The 12,291-nt window shown below is 40.2% G+C and overlaps 1 pseudogene; it reads right to left on the reverse strand.

Annotated features, from left to right (window-relative positions):
• Nucleotides 1-7,847: 7,847 nt before the first annotated feature.
• Nucleotides 7,848-10,202, reverse strand: LOC117593808 (annotated as a pseudogene).
• Nucleotides 10,203-12,291: the final 2,089 nt, after the last annotated feature.

The raw sequence follows: 12,291 nt of genomic DNA on the forward strand, positions 1-12,291 counted from the left end.
GGGGGGGGGGGGGGGGGGGGCAAACAGCCAGGCAAACAACAAAGAGAGATATGGGTTTATTCTCCATGAAACCCAGGAGCCAGTTTTTCCAAGTGATGGATTCGTGTTTTAATCGGATGGGATTAAATGCACAGAAATGAAACTGATTGAATCATTGTCTTGAACGAGATCTCCTGTTTGTTTGATTCTACGTTCAGTGATACTTAATTTGGTACACCTATCTAGTATTGGGTAGGATGTCTTTTGGCCTCTAACAGCCTGAATTCTTCCCAGCGTAGAGTCAGAAATGTGTTGGAAACATTCCTTAGGGATTTTGATCCACGCTAACTCATAACATCACATCCTCTGTAGATTTTTTTTGGCCACACGTTCATGCTGCGAACCTCCTGTGTCCACTCATACTTATAGTGCTTTATTGGATTGAGATCTAGGAATTGCGCAGGCCATTAGAATAAACTGTCACTATCGTCTTGAGTTGATACGTGCTTTATGACACAGAGCATTATGGACTATCCATTTGAAAACAGGTTGACTGCGGTTGTTAAGGGAAGCCCAATGCCAACAATGCTAAGGTACGATGTGGCATTCAAATTATGCTCAGTCGGTATTAAGGGGCCTAATGTGTGCCAAGAAAATAATCACCACCATTATATATTCAGTTAATAACCTCTGTCATTAACTAGGTGTTGTTGCTCACAGAACTGCTGCTTGCTGGATGTTTTAGTTTTTTAATCATTCCAAAGAATGAGACTGTAGTTTGTGAACATCACAGGCCAGTGGTTTTTGAGAAGCTGGAACAACCACATCTGGCACCAACGATTATACAACGGTCGAAGTTGCTAAGATCACTCTTCTGCCCTGTTCTTGGGTTTGGTCGAACAACAACTAACCCCCTGACCATGTCAGCACACTTTATGTAGTGAGTGGCAGCCACGTGATTCACTGTTCAGCTATTTGCCTTAACGAGCAGGTGGACCTAATAAAGTGGCCACTGAGTGTATTTCAGTGTTTTAATCTGATAGTGATTACCAGGGTTGGTTACAGAGACCTGGTGACCCGTGACCCATCAATACAATACACCAGAGCATCCTGTGCATGTACAGTGCAGTACCTACAGACTGTGTGTGTGTGTGTGTGTGTGTGTGTGTGCGTTCAATTCTTTTAGACTTGTGTGTGAGTAAGAGAGAGAGAGAGAGAGAGAGAGTAAGAGAGAGAGAGAGAGAGAGAGAGAGAGAGAGAGAGAGAGAGAGAGAGAGAGAGAGAGAGAGAGAGAGAGAGAGAGAGAGAGAGAGAGAGAGAGAGAGAGAGAGAGAGAGAGAGAGAGAGAGAGTTGTAGTTGGTTGGTTGTGAATATTAATCCAAGAAAGAATAGTGAAAAGAAATCTGAGCCATATTCAATGCAATATGAATGGTTGACATTTGTGCACTTCTCTATGTTTGTTTACATTACATTAATGTTTTAACATAGTCCTTTAGGGCACCAAGGAGTGTTGAATGTTCAATTTCTTACTGTGTCGGTGGGCATGTGTGTGGTTTGTGTGTTTATGTTATTGTAGAAACCTGTTGGATTGGGTTGGTTGAGTTTATATGGTTAAAACTCTCAGAAACCTGTGTTAGGTATTGTAAATACAATTGTAATGTGTCAAGACGAACTTTCTGAAAACCAAGACAGATTAATTTTAAAACAAGACCTTATTTTATTTATTCAGCGTCTAAGAGTGGTCAAACTGGACCAGGGAATTGTAATTTTGTATGATTCTGACCTTCCCTAGATAGCACTACCTGAATATGCTGAGAAACACAAACACATCAGTTATTTATGATTAGTGTATATATTAGATATGATTTTTGTATTATTTTGTGTTTTATTCAACATCGTTTTGCATGGTATTTTCTTACCTCCTTGGAAATTGCACCTACATTACAATTCAATCACAAAATGTAATTCATATTGTTATTTTCAGTATTGTTATAATGACTACGATTTTGTTGTTTTATACCTAAGTTATGGGTTAGATTTGAAATGTTCAGTAGTTCTACCTTTCCTTTTGTATATTTCTGACAATGGGATTACTTGAATGTTGTCGTTTATTTTCTATACTCTTAAAGTTGTACAGTGCTGCCTGTGTTTTGATTAGTCATTGAAGGTGATGTCATCATGGGGTCTATAAGGAGAGTCTCTTTAAGCTTCTCTACCTTCATAGTTGCTGTGGAGAGTCTCTTTAAGCTGTGGTTCAATATCAATGCTGCCTGCCCTGCTTAACCTAGAGAATATCCAAGGGGTCGCTTTAGAGTGTAGGTTAGGTGAAGAACATAGTGGGAATACTGTATCCGGTTCGCTGAGAGACTTTAGCAGTAGTTATTTAGTCTCCACAGTATGCCAGTTTTGGAACCTGTCATTATTATCTTTCAAATCTGTCTATGTTGAAATCTTGAGTTGTGCATTTTTTTTGTCTGTTACAATGGAACCAATAGAATAGTAGCGAAAGCGCATTATCAATCCAGCCCGCACACTGATCAAGTATTTAAAGTTGGAAATACAATATACTCTCCAATAACCAAGGAATACCCACTACTACAGGACATTGATATGGCCCATGGAAAAAAGGTAGGGTTATTTTTTCCGTTTACAGTGATATCTCAATCCCCTTTTTTCCCCACAGGGATTGCTTAGTGCCAAATTGAGTCTTTCAATGTTACAGTTACCAACATATTTCAAACCAATATGCCCTCAAACCTCCCTCCAAAAAAAAAACTCTTGCACCGCTTAGGTGATTGGTTTAAATCCCAAATCACGGTAACTCTTAAATGTCCATGAATTATTTGGAGAAACATTTAAGTTCGAGAGGCATATGTAAAGCATGCCACAGTGTACAATTGTAACATCTAAAGAACCTTATCATTTTAGAAGAAGATTAAAGTTTTAATTGAAACAAATTGCGGTGTCACAATTTTGTTGCTTTGGAGACCGTGTTCAATTGGATTGTGAAATACTGCCACCTACTAGATAGGAGTGGAATGGGAGTATTCCAGCAGTCAGATACAGATGTACCACTAGAGGGCAGTCTAACTCCATAGAGCAGGAATTTTTAAAGTGTTTTCACGTCAAGGATCCCCTGCTGTTTGAAGCAAAGGCTTTCAACTCTGGACCTCAAAGCCAGTACCCACTTTTTACACTTTTTCTTTGCAACCCTCTTATCAGACGTGGGAAACCAGTTGGGTGCAATTAATGATGAGGTAAACTGAAAACCAGCAGGCTCTGGACCTCATAGGGTAAGAGCTGAAAACTCCTAATTTAAAGCAAATATGTTCACACTGTATGTACATGTCGAGGCCTAAAATGAAGAGCATAATATTGCTGATTTATTGATAAATCAAGGGGACACTAGTTATCTGTTATTCCTTTGTTCGCACCGACAGTTGTTCCATAGGCTGAGGCAAAATAGACGTAATGAAATGTATTTGGGCTTGGCACAAACACGTTTCTCGTCAAGAAAGGCATGCGTTTTACCCGTATGGCCTCCACTAACCATTCGGGGTTTGAATTCATCCCTCGCTATCAAGGAACTATCAAAAAAATCCCTAGAAAGCTAATGCCGCTCATCTTATATAGAACTCGCTGAGTGCTGACCTCGTGGTTGAGAAATGTATTATATTATTTGAATGCATTTGAGACTACCGAGGGAAAAAGCAGGTTTTTAACAAGTTTGTTGATATTGAGGGAATACAAAATAGCAATATTGAAGGGTAAATAAAATATAGGATTCAAAATGGCAGATCCAGTGCGTGTAGTCTGGACACGGATAGTCAGAGAATAAAGTATAACTATTTTTAGAGGTATAATTCACCTGTATAGGAATCTATTGAAATAAAACACGATAATGTGAATTAAGTGAAAGAGCTGTAACAGCTCAAAATTTGTTGTATAAATATATGTACTATCTAGATTACATTGCATATCGATGTAACCTTGAAAAAAGCATCTGTAAGTGGACTATCAGGCAGCTGGAATAATACAAATAGTTGTATAACAATAAAGCCATTGGAAAAATAGCAGGTGTCTATCGCATATGGATGGTGACCCATTGAAAAACGATGTACACGTTATTATAAAATTAAGGTAAATAGAATCACTAATTAATGTACTCTAAATAAGGACGGTCAATGACCAATATGCAAATGGTTTATACTGCTGGCTTGTGTCAAACATATATGATTTAACAGCTTTAATATCACTAACATGGAAAGTATTTTTCTGTAGGTTTCTGTTGTTCATGTGGATCGGAAAGATATTGAAATGTATTTCTTCATGCAATCATCGGTATTGCACTTTTAATAGGGTCCATAAACTACTGACACACCAAAATATATTGCATCCCTTTAGGGTCTGCTAAAGGAAAAGTTCAGTTGTTAATAAAATCAGAGGCTGTACCTTGACCTCTATCTTCGAATGTAGATACATTTTTTGCAAGCCCAAACAATGAATGCAACCAAACGTCTAAGACATGACGAATCTGAAAATATTATTCATCAAATCAAAAGAAATTCAAAAACAAAATAAGTATACCCTAAGCTTCAATAACTGGTGTCGCCCCCTTTGGCTGAAAACCTTGTGTAGCGGTTCCTTGTAAATGTTTATCGGTCACTTACATTGACTGGTACTAATTCTTTCCCCATCTTCTTTCCAGTACTGCTTCAACTATGTCAGGTTCTTGGGAATTCTTGCATGCATGTGCCGCTTCAAGTCCCCCCACCACATTTTCAATAGTACCAAGATCTGGGCATTGACTCTCCCATTTAACTCTCCCATTCTTTTCTTTTTGAGTCATTCTGTTGCAGCTTTGCTTGTGTGTTTTGGTTCGTTGTCCTGTTGCAAGATTCATTTAAGGTTCAGCTTTTTAACAGATGACCTCACATTCTCCTCAAGAATTCTCTGGTACAATATGGAATTCATTGTTGACTCAATGATGGCAAGTTTGACAGGACCTGAGGCAGTAAAGCAGCACCAAACCGTAATGCCACAGCCTCCATGCTTCAAGGTTGTATGACATTCTTCTGTTCAAAGGTAGTGTTTTGGTTTTGGCAAACATGGCATATAACATTACAGCCAAACAACTCCTCCTTCGACTCATCTGTCCAGAGCACATTGTTCCTGTAGTTTTCCATTAGCCTTTCATAGCAAGTGTCAGTTGGGTCTTGATTATTCCTTTTTTGAGAGAAGTGGTTTCTTCCTTCCTAATCCCCATGTAGGCCAGGTGTGTGCAGTCCCTTTCTGAGAAATGCATCCCTTGATATTACTGTGGGGTTCTTCAAAACATTTACGAGCATCTTTTGGTCAGCTCTTGGGCTGAATTTGATGGGACGCTATGTACTATGTAGACTGCCAGTGGTCTGGACTTTTCTGCATTTAAAGATGATCTGTCTGACATTGGAATTATGCACTTCAAATAGATTTGGAAATGGCGTTCTTCTGAGGGCCTTGGATAGGTCTTCTGATCTCGGCATGATGTGTTACCACACCCATATGGTTAAGACCAAACCAGACCAGGTTCCTAATCTTTGAAGAGCTGGACCCACCCAAGTTACTGTTTAATTTGCTAATAATTAGTTTGGGTGCACCTGACTATAACTGTACTAATATTATGTGATGGTAAAGGTAGGTGTGTACTTTTCTCCACAAGTAAATTGCATTGCTGTTTATTTCATTGGATACTGGTTCCTAAATTTCAGATTTTGTGATAATCTGATAAACTGGGTAAATTTATCAATTAATGTTGTTGGAATTTAGCTCAAATATCCATGTGTCCAAATGTCTTTAAAAAATATTTTCCAGGGGTTGTACATACTTTTTCACATGACTGTATACTCAACTCATATTCCATAGTTTAAATTCTGAGTATACGTACATTTACTTCTATGCAATAATGAGCGTTTGTAATTCTGAGTATAATTACATTTACTTCTATACAATAATAAGTGATTGTAATTCTGAGAAGAACATCAGCTGGATGATCCAGGCCAATGAAACCAAATAGAACAGCACAAAATAGATCTCTGAAATTATGGCTGTGACAGGTGTGTGGGATTATGAACAAGTAAAGTCTGCCTCGGGGATGCTTAGAGCATTTTACAGAGGAGAAGTAATTGCTTTTTAAAAATGTCTGCTTTATTGCTTTGTTGCGAAAACTTTCACCATGTCAACATTGCACTTGATGGCTTCTACATTCACTCCCACTTTCCTTCTCTCTTCATGTCTTCATCCTTCTCATCCCACGTCTGAGGTATTAGATCCCTCTCCTTCTGTCCTCACCTGGCCACCCACGGTGTGTGTGTAGGGGACAGAAGAGTAGTCTTACAGTGCCAGTTAAAGATGTCCGAATGCCAGTCACATTCGCCCCTCAACAGGTGCCCAAACTGACCAACCTCCATGCCAGATGATGAAATATTATGACGAATAACAGCACCCCGAATGGACCCACAGAGAGAGAAAAATTATATTTGGATCCGAATATTATCCAAAAGTGTTATGAAAGCGACATGGAGATCTGGTCTTTTTTTGGAGGTCATCTATGAGAACTCTCCATGCTCTGGCACCAGAGGGGCTCATCGCTCTCTTGCGGAATTGTTTGCAAACCCACTAAGAGGTCTATTAAACTGTCAAAATCCTACAGGAACAGGATGTTTCAAAGCATCTGATGTGTTCTTGGCATACCTTTTTTGTTTTGGACTTCTTTGTTCTGTTTGTCCCGTATAATGTACGTAGACAACAGCTCAGGCTTTTCGGTAAACAGGGATGATATGGCCTCTAAGTAAACTGCATCACATAGGCAGACGAGATGATACATCCTGTGAGCTTATTATAAAAGCATGATTCATTCAGTGTGTTTACAATAACCCAATAATTTGAAGGGAGAGGCCAGTGAATGAGAGATTGATTTGCAGCAGTCTAACAACCCATGACTTTACAGTGACCTCTCCACTCTCCATTGCTCTGCAATAAACTGTCTACCAGCAGTAAAGAACTAGCTATCGATTGATAAACCCTTTATTGTGTGTTCAGAGAGAGAAAGAGAGAGGACCACAAACATAAAGTCTACCAAGATACTGTTGCCCAAGAGCAAACAAATAATTACACCTACATTGGCCTAAACATCAACACCACTGGTTACTTTAAATGACCTTAGAGACAAGGCAAAAAAGGGCCTTCTACACCCTCAAGACAAACATAAAACTCAACTTGCAATCAGGATCTTGCATTAACCAGAGTACACAGTGGTAGAATACCTGACCAGTTTTACTGACCTCAAGTCTTGAAAAACCTGGTCAATGTACAGACTAAGTGAGTATGGTCTTCTTTTCAAGAGAGGCCACCATAAGCAGATCTGTCTTTTGGGGACAGACTATGTGCACACTGCCTAAAACAATTAAGCAGAAACAAAGTTGCCCTTACAAATCTCCTGCAAAACTAAGCCCTAATTATAAACTTATGTGTAATCAACAGTAAGACTTCAGACCCCTTTCTGTGAGAAAAATGCAAACAGATCAGAAACTATATTGTTAACATAAACAACAATTATCGCTTTATTCATTTTCAGATGTTATTCATACCTAAACTATTTGCACAATATTAAATGATTTCTAAGAATGTAAAATACACTGCTCAAAAAAATGAAGGGAACATATAATCATCACAGTATAACACCAAGTCAATTATACTTCAGGTATATCAATCTGTCCAGTTAGGAAGCATAAGTGATTGATAATCGATGTCACCTGTTTTGGTGCAAATGAAAGTGACAACAGGTTCCCCCCACCACCAGCCCATCGGGTGGGGGGGGAAACACAAGTTAATAACCTCCCTCTTTGAGGGGTTTCAGCCGCTTTCAGAAGATTGGCAGGGACTCTGCTTTCCTGGCTTCAAGGGGAAGTTTGTTCCACAATTGAGGTGACAAGATAGAGAAGAGTTTTGCCTTGGCTGAGCGGGAGCTGCTCACCCGTGAGGGTTGGGTGGCCAAAAGACATGTAGTAGCAGATCGGGGTGCACGGGTAGGGTTGTAGGGTTTAAGCATAGCCTGCAGGTAGGGAGGTGCAGTTCCCTTTCTGCTCCAGAGGCAAACACCATGGTCTTGTTGCTGCTCCAAAGGCAAACACCATGGTCTTGTTGCTGCTCCAAAGGCAAACACCATGGTCTTGTTGCTGCTCCAAAGGCAAACACCATGGTCTTGTTGCTGCTCCAAAGGCAAACACCATGGTCTTGTTGCTGCTCCAAAGGCAAACACCATGGTCTTGTTGCTGCTCCAAAAGGCAAACACCATGGTCTTGTTGCTGCTCCAAAAGGCAAACACCATGGTCTTGTTGCTGCTCCAAAGGCAAACACCATGGTCTTGTTGCTGCTCCAAAAGGCAAACACCATGGTCTTGTTGTTTGCTCCAAAAGGCAAACACCATGGTCTTGTTGCTGCTCCAAAAGGCAAACACCATGGTCTTGTTGCTGCTCCAAAAGGCAAAAACCATGGTCTTGTTGCTGCTCCAAAAGGCAAACACCATGGTCTTGTTGCTGCTCCAAAAGGCAAAAACCATGGTCTTGTTGCTGCTCCAAAAGGCAAAAACCATGGTCTTGTTGCTGCTCCAAAAGGCAAAAACCATGGTCTTGTTGCTGCTCCAAAAGGCAAAAACCATGGTCTTGTTGCTGCTCCAAAAGGCAAAAACCATGGTCTTGTTGCTGCTCCAAAAGGCAAAAACCATGGTCTTGTTGCTGCTCCAAAAGGCAAAAACCATGGTCTTGTTGCTGCTCCAAAAGGCAAAAACCATGGTCTTGTTGCTGCTCCAAAAGGCAAAAACCATGGTCTTGTTGCTGCTCCAAAAGGCAAACACCATGGTCTTGTTGCTGCTCCAAAAGGCAAACACCATGGTCTTGTTGCTGCTCCAAAAGGCAAACACCATGGTCTTGTTGCTGCTCCAAAAGGCAAACACCATGGTCTTGTTGCTGCTCCAAAAGGCAAAAACCATGGTCTTGTTGCTGCTCCAAAAGGCAAAAACCATGGTCTTGTTGCTGCTCCAAAAGGCAAACACCATGGTCTTGTTGCTGCTCCAAAAGGCAAACACCATGGTCTTGTAGTGGATGCGAGCTTCTACCGGAAGCCAATGAAGCTTGCAGAGGAGAGGGGTAACATGGGTGAATTTGGGAAGGTTGAACACGAGAGAGGCTGCTGCGTTCTAGATAAGTTGCAGTGCATTGCAGTAGTCCAGATGAGATGACAAGTGACAGGATCAGAACCTGAGCCGCTTCCTGTGTAAGGTAGGGTCATATTTTGCACATGGTGTACAGCATGAATCTACAAGAGTGAGTCACTGCTTTGAAGTAGCACCACAGACTGTCCAGGAGCTTACTGATGCCCTGATCCAGGTCTGGGAGGGGATCCCCCAGGACACCATCCGCCGTCTCATAAGGAGCATGCCCAGGCGCTGTCAGGAGTGCAGTTGGTGATTTTGGTTTCCATTGATCGTTGTTTAGTCATTTTGTTTTCAATGAATTACACAATGTACAGCAAAGATATGGATCTTTAATATATTTTTATCAGGATGTGTAATTTAAGTGTTCCCTAGCTTATGCACATTAAACAAGCATTTCCCTTGCCCTTTAAATGAAAGTTGGATTGCGAGAGAGAAATGGTTGAGAGAGTTGGGAGAGAGAGAAGTGGGAGAGATTAAACAAGATGTGTCCTCTGATGCTTTGGTATTCAGGGTCCCACACATCCCCGGAGAGACCTAACAGGGATTTTAATTGATCAATAGAAAGAGAGAGAGACCTGGGTACACAATTCTGCTCCACCCTTTCATCTCCTAACTTCACATTCCATCAGGCTTGCAGAGAACTACAAAGAAACTGTGTGGCTCTACCATTGGCTACATACTGAATTATTCCCTCAATACATTGTCTTATTAGACATTAAGAACTGGTTCCATTTCCCTCCATTTCCCATTGTTTGACCTGTCACTGTGCCACCATGGAAAGATCAAATGTTAATTTGCTACTGTGTAATGGCATTGAAATCTTGGCATGTGATTTGCCAGATTAAATATACATTTGGCAGCTCATTAGGTGTTGGATTGGTGTAGGGTTATGGTACTTCTTTTACCTGTTCTGATGTGTATCATCTTCCTCACCTTCTGCTGTACTGATCCTTTGACTAAAAGATCCATTATCTATCTCCACAACAGATATACCCAGACCAAGATTCTCTATGCTTACCGTCAATATAAAAAGTCTACACACCCCTGTTAAAATGCCAGGTTTTAATATCCACTGTATTTATTTAAGTGAACTCACTAGAGATTGAGACTTCATCTACACGTATCTCATTGTTGTTTCATGTAAAAAAATAAAGAAAGAAAAATCAATGCATGAGATCGGATTGACATTATACATGCAGTGGATATAAAACGTCTACACACCCCTATGAAAATGCCAGGTTTTTATGATGTAAAAGAGTGAGACAGATAAATCATGTCAGAACTTTTTCCACTTTTAATGTGACCTATAATGTGAACAATTCAATTGATAAACAAACTGAAATCTTCGAGGGGAAAAATGAAAAATACAATAACCTGGTTGCAGAAGTGTGCACACCCTCTTATAACTGGGGATGTGGCTGTGTTTAGAATTAACCAATCACATTCAAACTCATGTTAAATAGAAGTCATTACACAACTGCCATTTAAAGTGACTTTGATTAATCACAAAGTTCAGCTGTTCAATTAGGATTTTCCTGACATTTTCTTAGTTGCATCTCAGAGCAAAAGCCATTGTCCGCAGAGAGCTTCCAAAGCATCAGAGGGATCACATTACTGAAAGATATCAGTCAGGAGAAGGGTACAAAAGAATTTCCAAAGCATTAGATATACCATGGAACACAGTGAAGACAGTCATCGTCAAGTGAAGAAAATATGGCACAACAGAGACATTACCAAGAACTGGATGTCCCTGTAGGCCAAGAGGCCTACAGCAACTTTAAAGGAACTGCAGGAATTTCAAGTTTTCAAAAACAAACATCAAGTCCCCCAAAAGCACGTGGGAAAATGTGTTATGGTCTGATTAAATCAAAGTTGAACTTTTTGGCCATAATTACAAAAGGTATGTTTGCCGCTTAAACAAAACTGCACATCACCCAAATAACACCATAGCCACAGTGAAGCATGGTGGTGGCAGCATCATGCTTTGGGGCTGGTTTGCTTCAGCTGGAACCAGGGTCTTAGTCGGGGTGGAGGGAATTATGAACAGTTCCAAATACCCGCGATTTTGGCACAAAACCTTCAGGCGTCCGTTAGAAAGCTGAATATGTAGAGGAAGTTCACCTTTCAGCATGACAATGACCCAAAGCACACTTCCAAATCCACGAAAGCATCGCTTCACCAGAAGAAGATTAACGTTTTGGAATGTCCCCGCCAGAGCCCAGACCTGAATCCAATTGAACATCTGTGGGGTTATCTGAAGAGGGCTATGCACAGGAGATGTAGTTGTAATCTGACAGATTTGGGGCCCTTTTGCAAAGAGGAGTGGGCAAATATTGCCACATCAAGATGTGTCATGCTAATAGACTCCTACCCAAAAAGACTGAGTGCTGTAATAAAATCTAAAGGTGCTTCAACAAAGTAGTTTAAAATTGGGCAAACAGGTTCTTTTGAGGTTTTTATTTTATATTTTTTGCCCTCAAACATTTCAGTTTGTTTTTCAATTGAATTGTTCACGTTATAGGTCACATTAAAGGTGGAAAAAGTTCTGACATGATTTAGCTTTTTCTCATTCTTTTACATCATTTCCTATAAGCACTTCACTTAACATTTCTGCAGTGTGTTTGTTGAAATACTGTTGAGTTTGACCTACGTGTCCATGAAAATTCAAATGCGGTCAGTGTCTGGCTGACGGCTGAATATATGTGCCCATTTATGAGGTTTCTGTCCACAGACAACTATTTCCTCAACTACTGACAGGATAAATGAATTCCACTTCCTTAAATTTCTCCTCCCCATTATCTGAATTTCCTTTGACTTCTTTTCACAGACAGGCTAAAATGGAAAACGTTGGCAGGAGTTTATTTAAAACGAGTTCCGACCTTCTACTATCAATAGGTTCATTGAGAAGGGAGCCAAACTTCAAACATGGCTGTGCCTGCTTAGCGCAGTGTGCAGCGAGATAATTCTAACTTGACAGTATGATTTTTTTAAATCAGTAGCATGAATAAATAGATCCAATATCTATTTATTATTACAAAATTTCAATAAATAAAGTCAA

The sequence above is a fragment of the Esox lucius genome, chromosome 23 (genome assembly GCF_011004845.1).
Source record: "Esox lucius isolate fEsoLuc1 chromosome 23, fEsoLuc1.pri, whole genome shotgun sequence".
In the NCBI taxonomy this organism is placed as follows: domain Eukaryota; kingdom Metazoa; phylum Chordata; class Actinopteri; order Esociformes; family Esocidae; genus Esox; species Esox lucius.